This window comes from Bactrocera oleae, chromosome 5, assembly GCF_042242935.1.
Source record: "Bactrocera oleae isolate idBacOlea1 chromosome 5, idBacOlea1, whole genome shotgun sequence".
Taxonomy (NCBI): Eukaryota; Metazoa; Arthropoda; class Insecta; order Diptera; family Tephritidae; genus Bactrocera; species Bactrocera oleae.
The window spans coordinates 73,558,215-73,570,227 of record NC_091539.1 but is presented as its reverse complement, the minus strand read 5'-3'; positions in this window follow the sequence as shown (position 1 = coordinate 73,570,227).

Sequence of the window (12,013 nt, the reverse complement as noted above, 5' to 3'; positions counted from 1 at the left end):
CTGCACTTGAGATAGAACTCCTTACAGACGACTTTTCCTCCAGCCTTCCCTCCTAGCTTCGATTCAACCGTGAAAAAGCTCACTGCGCTTCTTATCCAGCGCATTTTTCCCGTTCAAATATCCATCGTCGGTATGTGAGTAGAAAAACAGCCCCAAGGAGTAGCCTCCAGTGACACAACATTCCCAGCCCTTCATATATCCAGCTTCTCTGAGGCATATAACAGCTTTCGCAACAATAGCCCTGCCGGCAATATCCAAGGGTGCTATGTCGCATTAATTGCCATAGTTGGTGCAGTCCGTAGTGCACTGTATATGCCGATGAGAATCGCTCTTTGGAAACGTGCAAGCTTCTTAGCGAGTATAGCATTTTCGAGCGCCTTCCACCAGGCGAATACACCATAGAACATTATAAGCTTTACTACGGTTTGGAAGAACCAAAACACTACCTTTGATGAGAGTCTCCACCTCTTCCCTATACCTCCTCTACAACAGTATAATGCAACCGATGTCTTCTTTACTCTCTTCTCAATATTTGGCCTCTATGGAAGCATTCTATCAAGGATTAGCATCAGGTAATTCACATTATCAACAGGTTGAAGGGACGTCTGGAATTTTATATCTCAAAAAATTGTTTTCATGTCTTCCTAAGATAAATAAAATTACTTCAATTATGTTGAGTTCAATTCTACTATTCGTATTATAGGCGTTCAGATCGGCCGAATAAACATCCTAAATTATAGATTTTTTCCAAGAGAGCAAGTAAATCCAAACATTCACGTGCGATATGGTCTTTACTTCTGGGTCCTTGTTTTGGCGCAATTCATAACCTCTTCTTTTATATAAACGTCACCAAGCTTACTTTTATATATTTTATGTATGTATGTACAAGTATATTCATTGTGTACTTATACTTCCATATATTTATATGCGCTTGGAATGTAACTGTGATACACATACCTACTTGTACATATGTATAATATGATATATATAGATCAATGGAGGATAATTAGCAAGGCAAAGAGGAAGCGAGCACAAAAAGCCCCGAGTTAATGACATACTTCTGCCCATTTCAATATTCGTTAAGAGCACTAAACAAAAACAATCCGGGTGAGTTAAATTATGAACATTGTGACGTATATCCATTCACTTGCAGTGGCTTCAGCGCAAGAAAGGGGTTGATTGCAGCGCTGGACTCTACCTCCGAACCCTCGTGTGTACGACAAATAAAATTATGAATATGAACATGATGCGGGGCAGCGGTGGGAAGGGGTATGCGAATGGATATAAATCTGGCCTTGGTGAGACCTCCGAATTGTCGTACTCTTTATTGTGACTAAGCGGCAATGTTTACGTGATTGTTGTTTTACTTTTTGTTGTTGTCTGCACGCTTATCGTTGTGTGATGCGCTAGTATTATTAATTCTGATGTTAAGTACGCGTTGAGCGGCGTTTTTCATTTTCATTTTCATAACTCATAACTTGTAATCCTTTGCGATTCCGCATGTACTCGTATTGTTATTGTTGTCGCTGCGCGCATTGTTATTTGCCAGCCTGTACGAGCCTTGAAATATGAAGCCGACAAGGACTTAATAAGTCCTCCATATGTACGGGAGTGTGTGTGACAAGGATCGAGCGCCGGAAATCACCCTTTCGTCTTTCGGTTGGAGTGCACCCACAGCTCCGGCAGGGTTGATGATGCCCTTACCACGGTTGCTGCTGTCGAAGGTTGTTATGAATATGCCTCCGCTGATGATCCGTGGTGATGAACGAGTGTGTGTCCTGTCCTGTCGACGGCGTATGGCTCGGTGGTGGTTCAGCGTCGTTTGCAATGACAACATTCAACATTCATTATGTGAAAATCATAATGAGCCGCTCATAAGCTGAAACTATGCGTGTGCACACGTGTGTTCATTTGCATACGAGTGCTCATGTACATATATACATCAACAGCAACAACAATAGCGCAGAGGGGCTGGACCAATATTGCATGACAAGGGAGAAAATGGCACTGAGGACATTATTAATAAAAAGCCAAGCCCAGAATCAAAAGTAAAGCAAAAAATCAAACAGAAAATAGAAAATAGTCAGGAACAGCTACGGCCACGGCCACGGCCACAGCCCTGAGGGAAAGGCATTGTATTTTGAAATTTTTAGTTTTTGTATTTGCATTATTTCATTAAGTGTGCCTGAAAGCTCTGAAGGGTCAGCACCCTTTAAGTTATCCAGTTGCAATTATGTAAATCTGGCCCAACGGTTATCCTCGATGTGTGGCCATACATGTTGCACTGAATGGTACTCATAGATGCAATCCAGGGACATCCTTTCAAGGTTTGATTGACACTGTGAAGAGGTGCTTCACTCACGGCAGGTCCAAAATCTTTTCAAGAAGGCTTGTCTCTTTTGAAAATTTCTCAGTTTTCAGCATTCTGTGATTAGAAAATATTTGTGTGACCAAAGAAGAAATTTATTACTCTCTTAAGTGTACCAAGCGTAATATTTTATGTACATATGTATATATTCAAATCTATATTGACAAAAATGGAATTCTGTCATGCTTCAACTCCCACCGTTACAGTAACACGGCAAGGGAGTTTGAACCACCAACAAAGCCTTTGGTTTCGATTTTAATGCATAGTGTCGAAAATAATGGAATGTCGCGCCATATTAAATTATATTTAAGGGTTGACGAATAATTGCTTAATATCCACACAAATATGTTTTCTCTTGCTGCAATTTAAAATCATAAAAGTGGTGGAAACATGCAAAGCAGTCAGCGTACCCTTTAACTACTTGTCCAACAAGCAGAGCGTTGATTTCCAGAAATCAGTTAAAATTTGAAAATGGCAGCCATTTAAGGAATGCGAGTTTCTGATAATACTTATAACTATACATACTTAAGTACATAACAATATATGCAGAGTTGATGATGAGAAACTGTTCTAGCAATATCTTCAATATACATAAATTCTTCATCGCATGAAAATTCCCGAATTGATTTGAGCAGCAACGCAGCGCCAAAAAAACAGATCGCACGCAGCCCAAAATATGATCACTCACTCTCCAGGCATGTCTATGGAAAATCGATTTAGTACAAAAGTCACATTTTGGAGAATTCTTGCAGTGACAGGCCAACAAAGGCAAGATGAAGAGCCTCCTGCTATTACGCGGCCCTTAAAAAATAACAATTGCATTACGAGTTAATTATGCAGCAATGAAAGTAAAATTTTACGCAGATCATTGCAACAACAAAGCCATGAGAGCAGAATGCCAAAAATATTGTAAACTATAATGAATGATTGTTATTAATTATGATTTTGGAACTACATACATGTATGGTATAGTGTAGAGCCTAAAGGGCCGCTTGCTTTGTCATCGTTGCCCAATCAAATGGAACTGATTGGTTATAGGCATATGTTTGTGTGTATGTATGTGTATATGTTGAGTACAATTTTAATTTTATAATATTCATAAGTGAATCGGCAGAGCAGCGCCACCGCCGTCGCCACCGCTACTATCACACGTCACACTCTTTCCCCCAAAGCATGAGCGCCACAGGTGGGCGGCGAATGCAGGCCACAATCAGCGTGACTAGGAAAAGAAGTTCTAAGAAAGTCACTTTTCATCTGTGACCGCCAAGCCGGAAAATCGGCGGCTATTCTTGCATTGCCGTTCTGCGATAGTTTTGTGGCAATCTATACTGTTACAGCAGCTCCGAACAGGATATAATCGGTAAAAAATATGGCACAGGTGAATCAAATGGCGCTCAACGAACCAGCCCAAGGGATAAGAGCGGCGCTAAGGCAGCTTCTAAAGGAAATGTATGTATGTATATTGTATCTGTAATTTTGCGAAAGTCCAACTGTTTGATTAATGAAATGGTGCTGCCGTTTAGAAGTCCTGAAAAGGATAGCCAAAGCATTACGCGCAACAACTATTGAAGTAGTTACTGTTTCTGCTGTGATAATTGATGTACACGTTGCTTGCTCGTTTGACAACTGCAACTGCCATTGCCGACTCTGAAGCTGCATCTACCGCTTGGGACTCAAACTGGAGCTGGAAGCAGTCAACTGACAAGTGTCGATCAAGTGCCTCTGTGCGTAGTGTCACACTTCGACAACCGCTCTGGCGATTAATCGTGCTCCGTATAAGCCCTCGGGATAATAGATTGTTCTTTTTAATGCTGCCGTGTCCTTTGTCCTGCTAAGCTGACGTTTAATTTGCGCACAAAACAGCTGCTTTGTTTCACAACCGTAATTATCAGCCTTTTTGCTTACCTCTTTTGTGTACCCGTCTTAGATAAGTAGGTATGTGTAGGTGGATAGCGCATGGCGCTTAGCGCAACAAAGGCTGATCCGCACCTCATGTGTCCTGTTCACCTTGTTCGATGCACGAGACTCTCTGGCCTTCCAATTGTCTTTGATAATTATTCATTTGAGGAAATCACCGCTTCTTTGTTGTTCAGCAAACTGATTACTGCAGGTTGCGAATTGTACATTAGAGATTCTGCAAGTGGTTCAATGCTTCCACGGGCAGAGCTCCTAAGTCATACTAGTCCGTGTGGAAACAAAGAGAAGGATACAGCAAATTAAAGTCAACTAAGCGTAAAATTTAAATTAGATCAGTGTCAGTTGGGTATGGAATATGGGCTTGAAAACGACCGCGGCACTTTTGCTCTATGCGACCACCACGAATAGTTTTCCTTTGAATTTGGCGACAAAAGTGTTTGCTCGTCGGCTCAGTGTTGCCCGGCAATGGTTCACGGATCACTTTCGTCCTGCGCGATCCTCAGAAATGGCATTACAAGGTTTTCCCATTACCTCGTCGCGGTTGTGGTTGTGAACGTGTGTCTATGGAATCTGGACAGTATAAAAGCAATTTGCAACACAAGTAAGCGCAACGCATTGCTGCAAAAGCGTTGTTGGTTTGGTGTTGGTGTTAGTGTTGGTTATCGAAATGATCGGTGGTTTCGCTGCAGCACACGCGCTGATGGCGTTGGCATGTTGAATGCAACACAGTGACTGAGTCTGTTGTTGTCGAGATTTCAGCATTGATAAGAAGCTATGGTCAACGCAGCACCGCCAGCGAAAAATGCAAATACCGCGAACTGCCCCATTACTGACGACGGCGACTAGTTAGCCGGTGAGCGTTACGCCTGGGTTACACTTTATATATGAAATGCGTGTAACACTCAATGCTTTGGATTGCATTTGCTCTATCCATAAGTTGCGCAACGTGTCGGCATATCGCTGCCATCGAAGCTAGAGCTGTGACGCTTTGGGCCACCACAATACCTAAACATGAAGGTGATAGTGGAACGTTTGTTTTTGCTTTTATAGGCTCCTTTGAAGGCAAATAAAAGTAGAAGTGCTTTGGAACCCCATGATAGCGCAGCAAACTCAACTACGCAGTGTTTAGTGACATGCAACACTTATCGCCGTTTTCTTTCGATTACACAATCCTTATCAATCTTAATGTGGCAAGAACAAAAGCTACTTCGACTGCACACCGAACGTGAGAACAAATTTGACATGTGTCAGAAATATTTATTCGAACATCGCCTCTCTGACACTCAACAAAACGTTTGCTAATAAACCAAGTGAAGGCATGCGAGCGCATCCGTATTTACATACATACATGTACATATGTCTATGTGGATTGTCAGTTGAGCATGTCAACTCTGGTTGATTGAATGTGGCAACAGTTGTTGGATACAGGTTGTGAAGGTTGAATTTCGGAGACTCCAAAACGGTTTGACATTTGACTGCCGCGTCCAACAGGCGGCTCTGACGGTGACAATGACGGATTTTGATGGATACCTAATCAGACCAGTGCAGTACACACATTCACGCCTGCTGTGCCAGCAGTGTAATGTCGTAAGGACAAAAAATAAACCAAATGCCGTTCCCTTCCATATAAATAAGTTAAATGAACGAGTTATTGCTCTTGTTCGAAATCAAACGAAATCCGGCATAGACCAATGTTTGATGGATTTGTCGACGTGGCAGCATCTGGTGCACTTAATTTAGAAAAACTGTCCGTGAAGTTTCAGATGAGTTCATGATGCTTAGTAAATAAACATTTTTTCACAATCTACAATAAGCTCCGTTATATCATATATGGTGGCTATTTTGATACAATTTTAGTTTTTTTTAGTCATGAGAAGAACAAGTAGTGCTCAATGTTGTTGCCGAACTTGACTAAGAATTGCCGAGGGGTAAAGATGAAATATGTGCTGGAGGCCATCTATTAACTACTTGGTTTTCTACGAAATATTTTGAACTTAATTCCATAACGCATTCTCTCAGCGTCTTGAACTTGAAGTTGTAAAGAGACTAGGCAACCAGTGCTAGATAAATCTGGGTTGCAAGGAATTCTTGTTCGAAAACTATCTGCAGCAAAGAGGTTCTCCTCAATGCCCTCTGAACTCAGTAACTGCAAGCAACCCATTTGGTTGCAAGACACTTTTACAAAACAAACACAAAAAAAAGCAGAACATGTTAGCGGGAGCCAGCAAATTTAGTTATAATGTTCACAAACGGTCGTCATCTATTCTGATTTTGTCGCTTCTGCTGCTTCTTGGCGGCTTGTGGTTGCGCCTGCGCCATGGGCCACACATTAGCAACACAAATAAACGCGAGGAAATACGAAAATGACCAGTTTGCGTGCCACGGTCACAATTTCGGACGCATTTACTAGATCGTGCCATTAGAACGCGACACGCACATCAAGCGACAGTCCTCAGTTGCCACTCGGCAGTAATCAAGACGCCTGCCTTGCCTGCGAGATGATGATGAAATTAGAAAAAAATAGCCGCGTCTGCATGGGCAATGGCCTGCTGCAAAGGCATATTAAGAATGGAAGCTGCGGCGACAGTAGTTAAATTCTAGTTTGGTTGCCGCAACGAATTAATAACTGCAAATTGCTGAGATCTGCTTGCATCTGTGTGGTTCCACCAATTGAACAAGCAAACGGCAGCGAATGCAAACGAACCTCAGCGAATGCCAACAGACGACAACAAGGCTGGAAGAGTTGTGGCGCAGTGCGGATGGGCAGAGACAGTTAGCAGCCGGGCAATCGCAGCTGCAGTGACAGCGCGGTGCCACAATGGACCGCCGGCTTGGATCCGACAAGATGAATGTGTCTTTGAATGAATGGTAACAATTCAATTGCTGCAACTAGTAAAACAGTTTCTAAAATGTGCACTTACGGCGGCGGCTACTGTGGCTTCGATGTTGCATGAAATCTATGCAACTATAATGCGACGAGTTAGACCTGTTGTAGCAGATACATATACAATATGTAAACGTAGATGTGGTAGATTTGTGTTTTTGCATGCGCATCGGGATTTACTGTAGGTTTCGATGGGGCCGCAAGTTGAAAACGTCCGTGAACAATATTGCCTAGTCTTGTTTATGAAGACACGAACGCACTCCTTTCCAACTAACTAATATATATAAGAAATAAGGTGCAACATGGTAATATCCTTCGCATGATTTAGTCCGAGGCTTCTGTATACTTACGTATTTATAGGATACTTTCAGTAATAGCCAACTTGATGTCGTTTAAACAAAATCCCGTTTGAGTTCTTTCTCATTAAGTAAGAAATTTATTTTCATAAGGAGGCACCAAATTGTTGCACGATCACGCCAGCTGCAGCACTATGCCAAAGCGAGTCGTGTCTGTCAACAGATCTAAACAAAAGCGACAAGTCACCAGAGTCCAACAACCGCTGCCGGTGCTGCAGCTGCAATTTCCTTAGCTGTCGGCGCTCAGTATTTGGTGATCATCTTGTAGATGGAAATCTACTTGGCTAACGGCTCATGACAATTAAAATGGATCAACTGGTTTTTGATTACATGAACTTTCTGCCCATGAGTAAAGTGCAGCGAAGGCTACAATGTGATCGTCATTACTGTACTAAAGCTGAACTTTGTTGACTTCTGTTGGACCGTCGTCGGCCCGTCAAAATGGTGGGTTCAATAGAAAGCTGAACCGTTTCTAATCGCAAGCATAGTCGCGAATGGGAAGCAAAATCGTTACAGTTCCGTCACGAACTGGTGCGAGCAGTCATTATCAAAGTAAAGGCGGGAAGGTCCATAGAAGTTCGATCAGTCGCTGCCACACGCCAATGTCACTGTCGTTAACGATGCGATGCCAAAGTCGAAGCAAAAGGTGATCCGCTGTCGCGTTCATCATTATTCAGTCAGTCGGTCAGCGTTCGGTGATCGGTCAGTTACATGAGCATGTGGTAATTGTGGCTAAAACGTCAAGCGTCAGAAGTCCGACTGCATTGACGCCACCTATTCGTCGCATGTCATTTGTCCACAACTGCCCACTACCTAAGCTCGGCTGTGCAGCCGAATAATTATAACACAATGAAGGCCTTTTCTTTCGGAAGACGTCGTCAAATTACCAATGACATCAAACTTCAGCCAGCTAACGCTAGAGCGTTTGTTAAGCGTGCGTGCGTGTGCTTTCGTTTGGCGGAGAACTTTTACGATATAATGGCATTTAATTAAACCTACTTCGCTTGTGGCAACGTTTTGGGTCAAAACTTGAAAAGAGACAACCGGAAATCTGCGTACGTGTGTGTCAGTGGCGCGTCAATTGAATTTTGATTGTCGTTTTTATCGAGGCAAACATGCGCGCAGATGGAGCTGGGGCTGCGGCGGGGGTCGATGCTGCCCTCGATGGCAGTTTTTATTGTCATGGTGATGGGTTCATAATGGGCTTGCTTACCTGTATCGCTCTCGTGTATTTTCGCCATTTGTTGTTCAACTATTCGCTTAACTTTGTGCTTACACGCATACACATGTACAGAGAAATAGATTTATATATATACACATATTTATATTCGTTGTTGTGGTATGTGGTTAATTGAAATTTCAACTGTATTCATTTTGATTTGGACCATTGTTTAATATACACTGGCCAATTATGGATTTTGCATGCCGGCAGCAGAAGAAAAAACTTGGATGTGGTCCAAGCCAAGGCTCGCGGCGAACGTGGACATTGCATGTTGTGAGTCTAGCACACACACTTCGGTATGTTATATAAATAAATACATATGTACATACATATGTATATAATGGAATACCACTCGCATGCATCAAAAATCTGTAAATTACGTATTTTAAGTATTCGCAACTATCTTTCTGTATGTATGTGTGCGCATTGTTGCAAATCGAATTTCGTGCAATATGTAGTCTTTCTTCTTCGTCTGAGCGCAATAAATGCGGTATCTCATTCGGCATTGTGTTGTTCTTGCAACGCATTTACCACAAATAATTGGATTACGCAAGGTCTATCAAGCTAGCTGACGTTAGAGTAGGAAAAGTAAATAGTTTGTGTTTTTTCCAAAGGAGAAATTCAATATTGAGCAAAGATATTGATTGCGGCAGGGCCGAAAGTTTGCTGTGAATTATTGAGCTGTAAACTATGTATCATATTCTCGTATATTATGAGGCATTGCGAAATAGTTTGGCGAAAACTAAGGGATTTGTGAGCGAAAGATAAATATCAGCGCTAAACAAGAAAAGGAACAAATTAAGTCATTAACAAGAGGCAGGCGGATGGCCACAATGGCCACAATGGATGAGCTCGATCCTTTCTGTAAATAAACAAAAATTGAACGCTGAAGGGAAATTAAAACATAATGATAATGAAAAACATGAATACTTTTACAAATAAATTTAATCCATAATTGACACAACACTGGTCCAGAACAAAAGCGACCATGCTCTGCTCCGAAGACTGTGACGCTAAGCGTCTGTAGTTATGGCGTGCAGGATTACACAATGGCTGAGTGCTAGAGGGTTTCCGGCAGGCATACAATGCAATGCAAACAAGCAAGCACTCGAGCCGACATTACTTCGCGCTTATAGTTGTATGTGTATATGCATACATATGTATATGCTTATGTGCTGTATAAATATATATGTATATATACATTCAAAATGAAAATTTTCCTCATAAAGTATTATAAATTTCATCTGCTGGTAAAAAATAGAAAAAGTGGATGCAGATGCGCACGACTTTGTGAAAAGTAGAAAAAATATAAAATGGCATCATACGATCTTAGTCATTATCCTTTGTCAGGAGTATGAGACTCTTTACTCAGCGGCTGTCTTCACCCTTGAAGTTGCAGCATATTGCGTATTCATTACAATATTACTCCACATTGCTGGCATCTCGGCCTTGCAGAGTGCTCATGTCTGGATGTCTTTCTAATAGGCGAAGGCCTGTCACCACATATTGAACTGATATCTGACACATCCTTCCATGAATGATTAGCAAAACGTGAGTCAACAGTTTTCCTTCACTTCAAACGTTCTTTCAAACATACATGCATCCATATGCGTGTGCATTAGATGGCGCTTATTGTACATTTCGATAACTGTATTTATGAGTAACAACTGCTGCTCTTCAACTAACTCCATTTGACACAACAATGCAACGCTACCAGTAAAGCTCTATTTCAGAGTCCTTGCGGCTGAATTTCAGTGAATTATTGATTGGTACATATATACAACGCCATTTTTAAATACCGTTAGCTTGTTTTAGTTCAGGATACATAAGTCGAGCATTAAACAAAGTTCGAAACAAAATTTAGCACAAGTAGTGAAGCTGTGACAACTACAAAAAATTGATAAAGTTTGCTTTTACTTTACTGTAACTCCTCCCATGGTGGGATGTATTATTGGTATTGTATTATTGAAACTTTGTGCACATGTTATCTCCTGCATTTTCCGATACCAGAAATGGACTCTCCTTGTCGACATATATATGCCCAAACTTTTCCCATGACAGTGCAGTCTACGTAACCGGAATCGACCCGGATTTTATCCGGCCAAGGGCTTTCAACTCAGCAAGATTCTGCCGCTACAACAACAAAAACAACTGTATGCACAAAATAATGATCACCACCGCTACGGTTGACTTTACTTCCTAAAGAGATATCGTAGCTTTCACCAGCACTAAGATGTTAAATATGCCGATTTCTCTTAATCAGGTCTACAATAAACAGATTTTTCGGGCATTAAGCATATATAAAAAAGTGTCCCAGGGCCTTTTGTCGTCAGTTCTGCTTTGACTCTAAAATTACAGTAATCGATAGAATAGGCGAAAATTCAACATAAAAATACATACATACAAATACAACATTACATTGCATTTTTTGAGAAGAAGCAAATCCGTATACCACATGTTTGATGGGCTTTGGGCCACAAGTTTGGAGCCTTCTCCGACTTCCCTTTTTTCATTATTTGCCTTGGTAATATTATCAAAAACAGTCTAACGAAAGCATTTTGAAATACCTCAATGTAATATTTGCCAATAATTAGTGAGATTATCTCTTAATAAGCAGGAGAGGTTCAACTAAAAAGCTAAGAAAGAGCATTTTCGTATTAGAGTTTCTACAAATTTCACAAAAACAAACAACAAAAAGTTATAAAAATGTTTACACATCAAATTAAGAGTCAAATAAACAAGTTGAAAAGAACAATCGAACGCACTTAAGACAATAAAGAAATTCCCCAAAAAGAAAACCCCCAGCTATGTAAATGAAGTCGGAAAACGGTGAATTTTCAAAATTAGCAAGCACTCAAGTGGCAGCCAAGTTTGGCTAAAGATATGTATATGTATATGCACAAAGATATTTGCTAAGGAAAGCTCGGGAGGTTGGTGGGAGCGAAGCAGCGAAGGCAGAAGCAAATAAAGCCACTTCAAGTGGAACGAACCTCACAAATGCAAATAGTTAACGACAAAGCGGCATGCAGTGGGGCGATTCGGGTGTTGCGGTGCGGAGCAAATAAAAAATACTCACAAAGGACACAACGCGCGAAAGAATTGTATAGGCTGGGCGGGAGTTGGAGTGGCGAAGTGCAGCCAACAGCCAACTGCCGGCAATTGTAATTGAAATCCGCGATTGTAATCCGCAATTTTTACGGCTTTTATAACAACAGCAACGACAACAATGCCAGCTCCATCGCTGCCGCCAACAACACAACCGTGTG